Genomic DNA, 14664 nt, shown 5'->3' on the forward strand with positions numbered 1-14664 from the left:
TTAAGCATTTAGACATTTCAAACAAGAAAAGGTTAGCTTACAATTGTTTTGTAAAACTAACAGATTTTTATGAAAAAAAATTACATTTCAAAAAACAAGAGTCCTGATATTTCTGCAGCATGAAAATGATCACGAACAATGGTAACATATAATATGCTAATAATATAGCATGTTTTGAGATTAGCTGTTCTGCACTTTCATTTTTTACACATTTTTAATGGATATCTTCAATTTAAGCACAGCAACGAATGTTGATGCTTTATGTGGCTGTTTTCCCTGCAGTGTATACAATGTTCAGTGTTTCAGAACTATATTTTGACTTTTCTGGTGAGCTGAGAATAGTCTGCATTACCGTGTTTTCAAATTTACGGTTTAAAAATAATTAGGTAGCGCTTCGAGGCCTGACTGAAAAGTAGTTGTGGTAGACTGCATGTACTTGGGTATACTGTATCCAAAAAGTATAATGCATAATTAGCACGGTCGGGAGACTGCTGCACCTTGCAAAACCATTCGGCTGCAGCTTCTCCCACAGTGCTGTTAGTGAGTGAGTTCCAGGGTTTTGACCCAGTGAGAGAAGGAATGGCAATATAACTCAGGATGGGGTATGACTTGAAAGGGAACTTGCAGATGGATTGTTCCCATGCATCTGTTGTTCTTGGTCTGCTCGGTGGTAGTGGTCACGAGATTGCAAGGTGCTGTCAAAGAAGCCTTGGAAAGTTGATGAGGTACAGACTGCTGCCTCTGTGTGACAGTGGTGGAGGGAGTGAAGGTTTAAGCTGGCAGATCGGGAGCTAATGCAGCAGGCTGCTTTCTCCTGGACTGGGTCCAGCTTCTCGAGTGTTGTTTGGCGCTGCACTCATTCAGGAATGCAGAGTATTCCATCACACTCCTGACTTGTGCCTTCTAAATGGTGGACAAGCTTTGGGGAGTCAGTAGCCAAGTCACTCACCACAGAATTCCCTGCCTCTGATCTGCTCTGGTAGCCATTGGCTGGAATTTTCCATCTGTTCCCTTCCGGTCCTGCTGATGGTGAATCCCCACAGCGGGTTTCCCAGTGGCGTGGGGTGCATACAATGGGAAACACAGTTGAGAGCAGTGGGAACAGAATGTCTCCTGCACAACTACGAAACGCAGAGCGGGTAGCGTGGAAAATCCGGTCCAGTATATGGTTGCCCCTGTTCAGTTTCTGATCACTGGCAATCCCCAGGGTAGGGGATTCAGCGATCGTAATGCCATTGAACATCAAGGGGTCATGTTAGATTCTCCCTTGTTGGAGATGGTTATTGCCTGATAGTTGTGTGCTGTGAATGTTATTTATCCCTTATCAGCCCATATTGACCAGCTCTTGCTGCATGCCAGCTCAGACTGCTTCAGTATCTGTGGTGTTGTGAACAATACTGAATGGTACCGAACTCGGAGTAATCATCAGTGAACATCGCTACTTTGACCTTAAGGTAAAGTTTGTTGGGCCTAGGACACTACTTTTAAGAACTCCTGCAGCAAGGTCCTAGAGCTGAGATGATTGGCTTCTCATAATCATAACCATCTTCCTTTGTGCTAGGCATGACTCTGACCAATGAAAACTTTTGTCACTGGTTTGCATTAATTTTCCTGGGAGTACCTTGAAACCACATCCAGTCAAATGCTGCCTCGATGTCGTGGGCAGTCAGTCTCATCTCACCTCTGGAATTCAGCTCTTTTGTCCATATTTGGACCAAGGCCGTGATGAGGTCCAGCCTGCATGACCCTTGCAGAACCCATCAGCAAGAAGGTTATTGCTGAGTAAGTGCCATTCAATAACACTGTCGATGACACCTACTATCACTTCGCAGATTATTGCAAGTCGGCTGATGAAGCAGTAATTGGCCGGATTTGATTTCTTCTGGATTTACTCCGAGGTGGTACTCCATGAGCCCACAGATAATATCGAAATCAAATATGCAGCATATTCTCAGATTTTGCATTGAATTATATAAATGTTCCACAGATGCTGTCAGACTGGCTGAGTATTTCGAGCACTTTCTGTTCTCATTTCAGGGGCGGAATTCTCCATATTCGGCGCGATGTCCGCCGACCGGCGCCAAAAACGGCGCAAATCAGTCCGGCATCGCGCCGCCCCAAAGGTGGCGGAATCCTCCGCCCCTTGAGCGGCCGAGCCCTAACCTTGAGGGGTCTAAGCCGCGCCGGACTGATTTCCGCCCCACCGGCTGGCGGGAAAGGCCTTTGGTGCCCCGCTAGCTGGCGCGGAAATGACATTGCCGGGCGGCGCATGCGTGGGAGCGTCACCGGCCGCTCACGGCATCCCCACGCATGCGCAGTGGAGGGAGACTCTTCCGCCTCCGCGGGGGGTCGGAGAATCTCGCCCCAGATTTCTAGCATCACAGTCAGAAATTATAGGTCACTTTCATGGGTAGGCAATATTCTGGGGCGAGATTCGCCGACCCCCCGCCGGGTCGGAGAATCACTGGGGGCTGGCGTGAATCCCGCCCCCGCCGGTTGTCGAATTCTCCGGCACCGGATATTCGGAGGGGGCGGGAATCGCGCCGCGCCGGTTGGCGGCCCCCACCCCCCACCCCCCCCCCCACCCCCCGCGATTCTCCGGCCCGAATGGGCCGAAGTCCCGCTGCTAGGATGCCTGTCCCGCCGGCGTGGATTAAACCACCTCTCTTACCGGTGGGACAAGGCGGCGCAGGCGGGCTCCGGGGTCCTGGGGTGGGCGCGGGGCGATCTGGCCCCGGGGGGTGCCCCCACGGTGGCCTGGCCCGCGATCAGGGCCCACCGATCCGCGGGCAGGCCTGTGCCGTGGGGGCACTCTTTTCCTTCCGCCTTCGCCACAGTCTCCACCATGGCAGAGGCGGAAGAGACTCCCTCCACTGCGCATGTGCGGGAATGCCGTCAGCGGCCGCTAACGCTCCCGCGCATGGGCCGCCCGGAGATGTCATTTCCACGCCAGCTGGCGGGGCACCAAAGGCCTTTCCCGCCAGCTGGCAGGGCGGAAATCAGTCCAGCAAGGGCCTAGCCCCTCAAGGTTGGAGCTCGGCCCCCCAAGATGCGGAGCATTCCACACCTTTGGGGCGGCGCGATGCCCGACTGATTTGCGCCGTTTTTGGCGCCGGTCGGCGGACATCGCGCCGATACCGGAGAATTTCGCCCCTGATTCTAAACTGTACACATCTTCTTCTGCGACCTGCCTGATTCAATGGTGATCTTTATAGAGTCATAGGCCAGGATTCTCCAAATTCCCGGCCAAGTGTTGATGCCGGTGTAAACACCGGAGTGGCGTATGCCGGCGTCAACGGGCCTCCTGGCCCAGTTATTCCCTGGATTTCAGGAGGCTAGAACGGCGCCGGAGTGCTGTGCGATTGCTCCGGCGCTGAAAGCCTGCCATACACAGCCAGCGCAGGTCTGCGCATGCGCGCGATGGCCAGCACATGCGCACGGTTGCCATCTCCATGAGAATCCCAGCCATGCCAACCATTAAGCACCAGTCTATTCTAATCCCATTTTTCCAGCACTTGGTCCATAGCCTTGTATGATGTGGAGATGCCGGCGTTGGACTGGGGTGAGCACAGTAAGAAGTCTTACAACACCAGGTTAAAGTCCAACAGGTTTGTTTCGATGTCACTAGCTTTCAGAGCGCTGCTCCTTCCTCAGGTGAATGAAGAGGTCTGTTCCAGAAACATATATATAGACAGATTCAAAGATGCCAAACAATGCTTGGAATGCGAGCATTAGCAGGTGATTAAATCTTTACAGATCCAGGGATGGGGTAACCCCAGGTTAAAGAGGTGTGAATTGTGTCAAGCCAGGACAGTTGGTAGGATTTCGCAGGCCAGATGGTGGGGGATGAATTTAATGCGACATGAATCCCAGGTCCCGATTGAGGCCGCACTCATGTGTGCGGAACATAGCCTTGTATGTTATGGGACAGGATTCTCCATTTCTGAGATTAAGGGTGCAATTCTCTGGAAAATTACTAAATGCGAGTGGGAATTGCCGAAGCTTTCGGCGCTTGGTCCAGCGAGGCTGGCAAAGCAATTCAACATTAAATGGTCCACTTAACGAGGCCTCAAGGGCTTCTCACTGCAAATGAAAGCTCACCAGCTGATTCACCGGAACCGTGCTCACCAGCCCCCCCGCTAATACGGTCGCACAGTGGATAGCACTGCTACTTCACAGCTCCAGGGTCTCAAGTTCGATTCTCGGCTTGGGTCACTGTCTGTGTGGAGTCTGCACGTTCTCCCCGTGTCTGTGTGGGTTTCCTCCGGGTGCTCCGGTTTCCTCCCACAAGTCCGAAAAGATGTGCTGTTAGGTCATTTGGACATTCTGAATTCTCCCTCTGTGTACCCGGACAGGCGCCGGAATGTGGCGGCTAGGGGCTTTTCACAGTAACTTCATTGCAGTGCTAATGTAAGCCTACTGGTGACAATAAAGATTATTATTATTATTAACTCGGTCGAGCAGCACTTAAGCTGCACTTGCTCAGCTAACCCAACCAGCTCGCAATAATGGCACCGAGGACACCAGCCCCAAGATTCAGGGATGCTGATCTGGGGAGGCTCCTAGACGCCATGGAGGCCAGGACAGATGTCCTGTTCCCCCGAGGGTCCAGGAGAGTCAGCAGACAATTCTGCCTGGAATGAGGTGGCGGCAGCTGTGAGCTCGGGGGGTGTGACCAGGAGGATTTGCCTTCAGTGCCGTAAGAAGGACAATGACCTACACCGGGCAGTACGAGTGAGTAGACACTAACGCATCCCCCACCTGCCCCCCTCCACCAAGAAAGCATCCACCCCCCAACTATCCATGCGACCTCTAACCCTTCCTCCACCCTCTCCCCCTTCAATATGCCCCAACCCTCCCTTCACCCCCCCTTCCCACCACTGTTAACCACGCTAAAAATGCCCCCTCTGTGTCTCCTCAGGAAAAGCTCTCCCACAATCGTCAATAGAGGACCCAGACTGGTGGAGGGGTGCAGGACTGAAGAATCCTCACCTCCTTCGAGGAGCATGCCCTGGAGGTGATTGGGGTGGCCGAGGACAGATCGGTCACCCACGCGATGGCTGGCGGATGCCGCAGAGGTGAGGAACCACCAAGCTCCACCCAGGGGACCTATGAAACGTGAGTAGCGATTACCTTACTGACTGACCCTTACCTCCCACTGACCACATGTCCATTCTCCCGCAGGTCCTCCAGCTGATGGCACCAGCCTATCCCGGGCGACACCCTTCCTGACTCTGAGGAGAACATCTCGGGGGGGAGCTCCGAGGATGCAACTGTTACAGTCGCAGCACGGCTGTCATCCCCACCCTCCACCAGCGTAATACACACACCTCAGTGGGACATGTTAGTGGACAGGCTTCTGGAGCACAATCTGGTGAGCACCACACTGCTGACGATGCACATCAAGTGGAGGCAGGCTGGGTCTGCTGGGTCCCAGCCTGATGCTGAGCCTGTACAGAGGTACTCGGAGCTGATGGAGATGATAGGGAGCAGCCAGGACATTCAGGGGGAGATGTCAGTGTCACTCCAGCAGATCCGTAGCCGCTTGAAGAAGTACCAGAGGCTACAGGTGCAGAAGTTGGCACCAGCAATGCGTGGCACCGAAGCCAAAACTGCTAGGGTGGCGACCGCAGTGAAGAGCCTGATGACAGTGTCAGCACCATTAGTGAAAGTGTCCAAGGCATCGCGCAGTCAGTGACGGCCATGGCTGAGGGTCTCAGCAGAATGTCCGACTCGCTGGGGGATGTCACCAGTACCAGTTCGACCTTGGTGAGGATCTGCAGGACATGGCCGAGGTGCTGCAGAGCATGTCCCAGTCACTGAGGAGCACCACCGAGGGCGTCAACACGATGTTGTGGACTATGGGGAGCCACCAGGACTGGCAGATGCAGGGGCAGCCGGGGCTTGAACCAGCTGCCCCTCCGTCCCAAGGGGAACCCCTATGGGCACCGAGCGGGAGGAGGGGGCTCCAAGTGCCAACCCAGACCCGTCCCATGGAGAGATGGATGTGCATGTGCCGCCACCGGCCTCAGAGCCCCCAGAGGACCCCCGCCAGGACCTCGTTTCGCTTTAGTCCCTACACACACCGTCCCAGCCAACAAGGTGGCACTGGTTGTGCTGGAACACGCCCATTCGGCTGATGGGTCAGCTGGGCCACAGGGCACCTAGTGGGGGGGGGGTCTGGGGGGAACACCTTTATGAGCCGTGTCCCTAAGTTCAAAGTGGGTTGTTCGTGGTGTATGCAGCTACGTGGCTGCCTTGCCGGCAATGGTAATCTGTGCCTGTCCATCCCTACCGCACAGCCATCTCCTGCCCCCCCCCCCCCCTACTCCCCCCGCAACTGACAGAAGCCCCTGGCCAGCGGCCCAACTGTCAGCAAACTACGCCGATGTTGAACACTTTTCGTATCCACTCTCTCTCCCTCAGCAGCCATGATGCCAGTTTCAGGATTTTTAAAAGCCCAGTTGAACCACGCTGCCGTGAACTCGGCCCATCGGAGGCGGAGTATCACAGAGATCCCGGAGTATACCGGATCATGCCCGCTAATGACATGCAAACGGTGTTTAGAGTGGGTGCATTCTGGACCACGTTGACGCCGTTGTCGAGGTGACAGAGAATTGAGATCTGGCGTCAAATCGGCGCCTGCTGCGATTTTGGCGTTGGAACCTATTCTCCACCCAAACACATTTCCCGATTTCGGCATCAGTCAACGGAAAATCCTGCCCATGGTGTTTGAAGTGCTCATCTAAATGCTTCTTAAATGTTCTGAGGGATTCTGTCGCGACCACCCTTTCAGGCAGAGAGTTCCAGATACCCACCACCCTCTGGAGGAAAATGTTTTCCCTCAAATCCAATCTAAATATTCTGCCCATTACCTTAAATCTCTGCCCCCTGGTTAATGACCTCTCTGCTAAGGGGAAAGACTCCTTCCCATCTATCCTAGCGATGTCCTTTATAATTTCCTGCACCTCAATCAGGTCCCACCTCAGCATTCTCTGCTCTAAAGAGAACAATCCCAGCCTAACCAGCCTCTCTTCAGAGCTGAAATGCTTCATCCCCAGCACCATCCTGGTGAATGTCCTTTGCACCCGTTCCAGTGCAATCACATCCTTCCTATAGTGTGGTAACCAGAACTGCACATCTTTCTCTACTTGTGGCTTTACGAGTATTTTATATAGCTCCTTCATAACCTTCCTGATCTTATATTCTATGCCTTGGCTAGTAAAGGCAAGTCTCCCATATGCCTTCTTAACCACCTTGTCTACCTGTCCTGCTGCTTTCAGGGATCTATGGGCATGCACCACAAGGTCCCTCTCGTCCTCTATACTTCCCAGTATATTGTGTTTCCCTTTGTCTTGTTAGTCCTCGCAAAATGCATCACCTCAAACTTTTCAGGGTTAAATTCCATTTGCCACTGTTCCGCCAATCTGACCAACCCATCTATATCACCCTATAATCGAAGGATTTTCTCCTCACTATTTACTGCACCACCAATTTTTGTGTAATTTGCAAACTTCCTGGTCATATCACCCACATTCCCGTCCAGATCATTATGTACACTACAAACAGCGAGGGACCCAGCAAAGATTCCTGCAGTACACCACTGGACACAGACTGTCAGTCACAAAGCCAACTTTCGATCAACACCCTCTGCCTCCTGCCACAAAACCAATTTTGGATCCAATTTGCCAAATTGCCCTGGATCCCATGGGCTCTTACCCTCTTGATCAGACTCCCATGTAGGACCGTGTCAGAAGCCTTACTGAAGTCCATGTCAGCTACATCAACTGCACTGCCCTCATCTACACACCTAGTCACCTCCTTGTGAAATTCAATCAAATTTACCAGACATGATCTCCCCTTGACAAAGCCGTCTGACTATCCTTGATTAATCCTTGTCTCTCCAAGTGGAGATTAATTCAGTCCCTCAGAACGTTTTCCAATGAGACTCACTGGCCTGTAATTACCTTGTCCTTCCCTACTTCCCTTACTGAATAATGGGACCATATTAGCTGCAGTCCTCTGCAACCTCACCTATGACCAGAGTGGATTAGAAAATTAACAGCAGAACCCCTGCCTCTCTTGTCCCACACAGCAGCCGAGGATATATCTCAGATAAAAGCAAATTACTGTGGATGCTGGAATCTGAAACAAAAGCAAACAATACTGGACAATCTCAGCAGGTCTGACAGCATCTGTGGAGAGAGAAGGGAGCTAACGTTTTGAGTCTGGATGACTCTTTGTCAAAGTAAAGAGAGAACTGGAAATTCGGTCAGATTTATACTGTAGTGGAAGGGTATGGAGCGGTGGGGCTGGATAAGGGGCCAGTGATAGGTAGAGATCGACAAAGATGTCGAGGCCAGAAGACAAAAGGATGCAAATGGGGGTGATTAAGACTAAGAAGGGTGCTGATAGTGGCACATAAAGAGATTAGAATGTGTGAATGGCAGAACAGAGGTGAGCAGTGTGTCAAAGGCAACTAAGAACAGTTAACTGGCCCAAGTGGAGTGCAGGAATGGGAAAAATGGTGAGGGAAAAACAGATCAATGAAAGAAATGAGAATAAATGAAGGTAGAGGAGAGAGTGATGGACGAAAATATCAAGCCCATAAATGGACACAGTCCAAAAGCTCCCTGTGTAAGTTTATAAGGGTAGCAGACTATAGCTGATGTTATTTCTCAGCCTTCCTTAATGGTCATAAAAGTATTTCATTTTTTTCTTCCCTCCCTTTATCATCTACAAACTCTGTCACAGTGGGTGGAACTGCAATGAATTAGTAATGCTTCCTGGATTAATTAAGATTTAAGAAGAGGAATTGATTGCCATCCAAGAAGATAACAAGAAAATTATTGAAATGTCAACATTAATCTGGTTTAGTTAATAATAAAAATGAATTTTTATCCTGATAACACTTAAACACATTGGGCGAAATCTGAGCTCACTCAAAACCCATTCATTTCTAGATTAAAATCAGGGCCGTGAATCCTTGTTGAGAGTCTGCCCTGCTACCGCTGCTAGCAAGGACAGAGAATTTGGTACGCCGTTTGCTGACGGCTGCATTCTTTCCTCCCACCGCTTGTCAATGGGATTTCCCATTTGAGCCACCCCATGCTGTCGGGAAACCCGCAGGCGGGGGTGCACTGCCGGCAGGACCGGAGAATCCCACCGCCAGGGAATGGCTGGAGAATTCCGACCTAGGTCCATAATCTAGGCTAGCTGGAGGGAGTGCTAGCTTCTGAAATCAGGTCAAGCTCAGGTCACCTTCTTAAGTGGCACCATTAAAATAAGATTTCTCCCAGAATCATGGCCAACATTTAGCTCTCAGGCAGTGCCCCCAAAAAAGATTAAGTGGTCATTTATTTAATTTGCCGGATGGAGATTTGCTGTGAATGCATTGTCAGGCAGTTGTGCCCACGAACATCAGTGGCTACACTTCAAAAGTAGGTCATTGGCTCTGAACAACATTGGGATATCCTGAAGCAGGGAAAGTAGCTACATAACCAATTCTTTCTGTTTCTAACATAGATACTTTTTTTGCTTTGCTGTTTCAATAGATCATCTCAACAAGTGACAGTACATTCAGTCAGTATCTATTTATGCATTCAGAATTATGCCTCATGCATATTTAAAAATAGTTTCAGACAAATTGTTGACACCAGTCAGTACCGAGTCAGATTATAGTTTAACAGAAGCAAAATACTGTGGTTGCCGGTAAGGATTATTTAATTGTAGGCAAATTAACCCGAACCTGTAAATTGAAATTAGTTTGATTTTAAATTCAAATCTCTCCCCACAGGTGTTTCCGGAACTGCTGAGTATTTCTCGCATTTGCTCTCTTTATTTCAGATTGCATTTTGTCAGTATTCCAAGTGGAGTGCAGGATTGCACATAACAGCATTAAAACGTCAGGCTTCAGAGGTAACCAGCCGATGTAACTCATCACAAGGAAGTAATTGCAATTAAATGCCGTAGGGTATCTCACAGGTTTTCGCTGTAACTTTGGTACAGCATCAATAGAACCCCCGGAAAACTAGTGTCGACAGTTGAAAGGGTCGTTTCTGCTGGTTCTCCAGGGCCTCAGCTGATCTCCCACCAAAGTTACACGAGAAAATCGGGCCAACTTGCATAAATCTTCAGGACCAACACACTCTGTCATGGATCCGGGAATCTGAATGAAGTGATGCAGAGCCCGAAGCACAAATTATATTGTCAATTACAAGGACTTACGTGAAGCCCTCCCATGAGGAAAAAAAACCCAGTAAAGCTAAGAACACCAGTCTCAACTGGTCATGTATACATTAAAATGGAACACCAATAAAATTGGGAAGACAAGAACATTGGTCCAAACTGTTCTTTCCGTCTGCCCAACCAGTCCAGAACCGTTCATTGTTAAGTGTTTCGAGAGGGCCAAGCGGCAAAATGTACCTTGCTTCTGACATTGAGAAGACACACAACACCCATTTGCCAGGAAATTCTTAAAACTATCTTGGCACTTTTTAAAACTGAGTTTCACACCAGACTGGAGTTTGACCATCACAGCTCAAATTCCAAATGGCGTCACACTAATTACTGTAGGAAGTGAGATACCTTTCGTCATCAGCATGCTCAAGAGAAAGTAAATTAATATTCAGCGATTGCCATTTCTTTTGTTCTCAGATTCATGTTGGCCGTACATCAGTCAGACTGTTCTTGCAATTCAAAAAGCATAAAGCCTGTAGTGTGAGGGTTTATACTATTCAAGCCGTGCTGTTTGTTGCTCTTTGCAAATCCATTTGGGCCCCTGATTTCACATTAAACACTCCAAGAAAGGGCTACATGAAATTACACTTGAGTTTTAAACAAAATGTGTTACATTTCCTTTCCAATTTGTTGTATTTATGTCTCACCTTGCGGCCTTGTTAATTTATCTCTTAAAATGTCACCCTCCTTTCAAAAAAGGGATCCTTTGTACTCGTCTGAGTATTCGTCCTGTTAGTTTAACTGATAAAATTATGCAGTTTTATCTTTGAAATCTAGTAAAAGTGCTTTCAAAACGATGATTTGCAATTTTAGAATTTCAGTGGGATAAAGCTAGAACAAACCAAACTGATTCAGGTGGTAGGTGAAGCACTCTCTGAGATATTTTGTAAGGTGAACAAATGGATCTGATATGTAAAAATATTTAATAATGTGTGATGTGTGGTCATCCCTTCCACAAAACCTTGATTTTTTTTATCAAGCGAAATGCTAAAATTGATCTTTTCAAAGGTTTTCAGGTCTTGCACATGATTCCATCATGGCATTTGCTATACTTACAACTTTAAAATGAAACTAATTTTAATTTACACAGTTAAATCATTCTTAAAGGGGCTAAATCTTATGTTATGGATTTTCTCTAGTTGTGTCCTATTTATGTCTGAAAACATTTGCATATTTAAAGAAGTTGATTGCTGCAATAACCTCACATTGTGCTTTAAAATTGTTTACCTACATCAGTTAAAACTGTTTGAAAATCGTGTTTTCACAAAAGGCATACACTATTTTTTCTGCCATTGTACAACACAAGATAACAGCGCTCTTTTTAAAATGATATAAGTAACTTTTCTCTCATCACAAATGCTGGAGATATCAATGCACATTATGTATGAACATACAATAAAGCTTACCTCCTGTATCGTTTAGATTCTACGTCATTTATAAAGTCAAAGTATTTTCTCCGAATGTTGCTCACTTTGTTTCTTAATCAAAGGAACGATAATTTTTCCAAAACCGATAAATATTGCGGAAAAATATTCCTTCAGCTGTGACTAGAAAGAGCAGTTAATGACTAAAGTAGTTTTATTCAGACATAATCAGTAAAATCTTTTGTAATATGCAAGCGTAGAGGTTACGTGGCGGAACTTGTAGGCAGATTCAAGGAGTATCAATTTCTCGGAACCGTGACCTACTTCCTTACTGCAGTTCTGCCAAGTGTGCTAAGCATTTTGTTTATTATTTAAATTGTCAAAATATCACAATTTTGTTTGCATATTATCAACATTTAGCACTTTTCTCAGGTTTGAGTACATTTACACTGCAAATTTAGCATCAGTGCAAAGAGATTTCAGCTTTGCACCATTAGTGTAAAACATGTTAAAACCTAACTTCAAAGTGGGATGGAGTGAAATCTAAGGGCGCAATTTAACCATCATATTGCGCCAGGCACAGATCTGGGTGCCAGTTAAATAGTGGGAATTGCCAAAATCGAGATTTGTGCCTGGCGCGATTCAGTTTGCCATCTAACCGGCCTGCTCCTGATGGCGAGTTCCGGATCTCGGCCAAATATGGTGAGCATATCATTAACTCCAATTTGCATTCATTTCAATCTCACTGGTGGGATAGGCAGTGAGGGGCTTTTTAATCTGTGAGGCTTTCAAACCATCTTTAAATCTTGTGGATACCCATAACTGAGGCAACTGGAGCTGCTATTAACACAAACAAAAACAGATAACACTGGACAATTTCAGCAGCTCTGATAGCGTCTGTGGAGAGAGAAGGGTGCTAATGTTTTGAGTCCAGATGACTCTTTATCAGAGCAAGTGATAACTGGAAATGGTGTCATTGGGGGGTATGGAGTGATGGGCTGGATAGGGGGCCAGCGACAGGTGGAGGTAGACAAAGATGTCAAGGACAAGGCAGCACGGTGGCACAGTGGTTAGCACTGCTGCCACACGGCGCCGATGTCCCAGGTTCGATCCCGGCCCTGGGTCACTGTCCATGTGGAGTTGGCATATTGTTCCCGTGTTTGTATGGGTTTTTCCCCCACAACCCAAAGATGTGCAGGGTAGGTGGATTGGCCGTGCTAAATTAGAAAAAATTAATTGGAAAAAATTAATTGGGTTCTCTAAATTTTTTTTTTTTAAAGGTGTCAAGGACTGACGACAAAAGGAATGAAAATGGGGGTCGATTAAGGCTCAGAAGGGTGCTGATAGTGGCACATAAAGAGTGTGAATGGCAGAACGACGGTGAGCAGTATGTTAAAGGGCAACTAGGAAGTGTTGACCCAAGTGGAGTGGGGGTTAGGCGGTGGCAACAATGGTGAGGGAAAAATAGATCAATGGTAGAAATGAAAATAAAAATACATTGATAGAAATAAAAATGGGGTGGAGAGAGTTCATAGTCTGAAGTTGTTGTACTCAATGTTAAGTCGGAAGATGAGGTGGTGTTCCTCCAGTTTGTGCTGGGCTTCACTGGGACATTGCAGCAGGCCAAGACGGACATGTGGACGTGACAGCAGGACGGTGAGTTGGAATAGCAAGCAACAGGAAGGTCTGGGTCCTGCTTGTGGACGGACCAGAGGTGTTCTGCAAAACGGTCACCCAGTCTGCGTTTAGTCTCTCCAATGTAGAGTAGACTGTATTAGGAGCAGCAAATGCAATAGACCAGATTGAAGGAGGTGCATGTGAAATGCAGCCTCACTTGAACAGAGTGTTTCGGGCCTGAGATGGTGAGCAGAGAGGAGGTAAAGGGGCAGGTGTTACACCTTCTGGGATACAGCTGTTTGTCCCACCAAACACCTCCAGGACAGAGCCCTGTCTTAGTTATATGCTGAAGGTCACTTTAACTCGTTTTGACTATGAACAGCCTCTAGCTTCACAGCTGAAGGCTATTGCAAATAAGGAATTGGCCTGGTTAGTTGTGAGAGCACTTCACAGTTTGCAGGCTGCAAATGTCTAGAGGCTGTTGATGCTGTCTCCTTCCTTTTCTGTAGCTGGGAAGGAGGGCAATTTTTTCATAAGATACCTGGGACCTGTGGGGGGGGGGAGGATATGTGCATGCCAGGATTTGGTTCCGGTGAGATTGGGCTGTGTAGGAGGACCTGTACAGCTATGGCTCCTGGACGGTGAATTGCACTGATACGTGGAACAACCAACAAGTTGATGGACAGATTGTGTGAGGTCCTGAACTTAGTTGAGCAGCTGTACATTCCAGGCAACGCTGCGTTGGAGGATCATTGCGACTGGGAACAAGATATAATGGCGCAGTTATACGATGAGATACAAGGGAATATCAAATTGGAGGATGACAAATCGGATGAAGAGATGGAAAAGTCAAAGAGAAGTCCAGAGTTCTGGTTAACAGTCTGCAACAACGTGAACTTGTTCAGTGGCATGATACAGGAGTATGATAAGCCTATATTAAAGCATCTCCAAGATGTGAATGTTAAATGTTCAGAGCTTGAACAGCCAATGAGCTTCACTCTGGGATATTTCATAAATAAGGTAGTCACGAAAAGTATACCAGATGGAGTCGCGGTTTGATGAGTTCGACTCTTTATTCTTTAACGCACCAGAAATCATGGGATGCACAAGGTGCCAGATCGACTGGAAGAAAGGAAAAATGTCACATTGAAAACTATCAAAACAGAGCAGAAGCATAAGGGTCGGGGTACTCGTAAAACAGATACGAAAACTGCACTAAATGACTCTTTTTTTCAATTTGGTCACTCATTCTGAGGTTCCAGAGCATGGAGTGTTGGATGAAAGCTCTGCAGCAAGACTCCAAGACTCGCTGCTGACTTTAAAATCGGTCGCCTATTGCGTGAACACATAATTGCATGTGCAATGTTGGATTTTACAGGAGAAGCCATTGCAGGTGATAATGACTCCAATGATAATTACGTCGATGATTACTATGAAGACCAAG

The 14664-nt window shown here is 47.8% G+C and overlaps 1 protein-coding gene across 1 annotated transcript in view; it reads right to left on the bottom strand.

The window, feature by feature from the left end:
• Positions 1 to 11831, bottom strand: part of zap70 (zeta chain of T cell receptor associated protein kinase 70) — a 138809-nt gene extending 126978 nt beyond the window's left edge. The window contains exon 1 of the mRNA XM_072482565.1: positions 11646 to 11831. The gene's annotated coding sequence lies outside the window, so the exon portion shown is untranslated. The remainder of the gene's footprint in view (positions 1 to 11645) is intronic.
• Between the last annotated feature and the right edge of the window lie 2833 nt (positions 11832 to 14664).

The sequence above is a fragment of the Scyliorhinus torazame genome, chromosome 18, assembly GCF_047496885.1.
Source record: "Scyliorhinus torazame isolate Kashiwa2021f chromosome 18, sScyTor2.1, whole genome shotgun sequence".
NCBI lineage: Eukaryota > Metazoa > Chordata > Chondrichthyes > Carcharhiniformes > Scyliorhinidae > Scyliorhinus > Scyliorhinus torazame.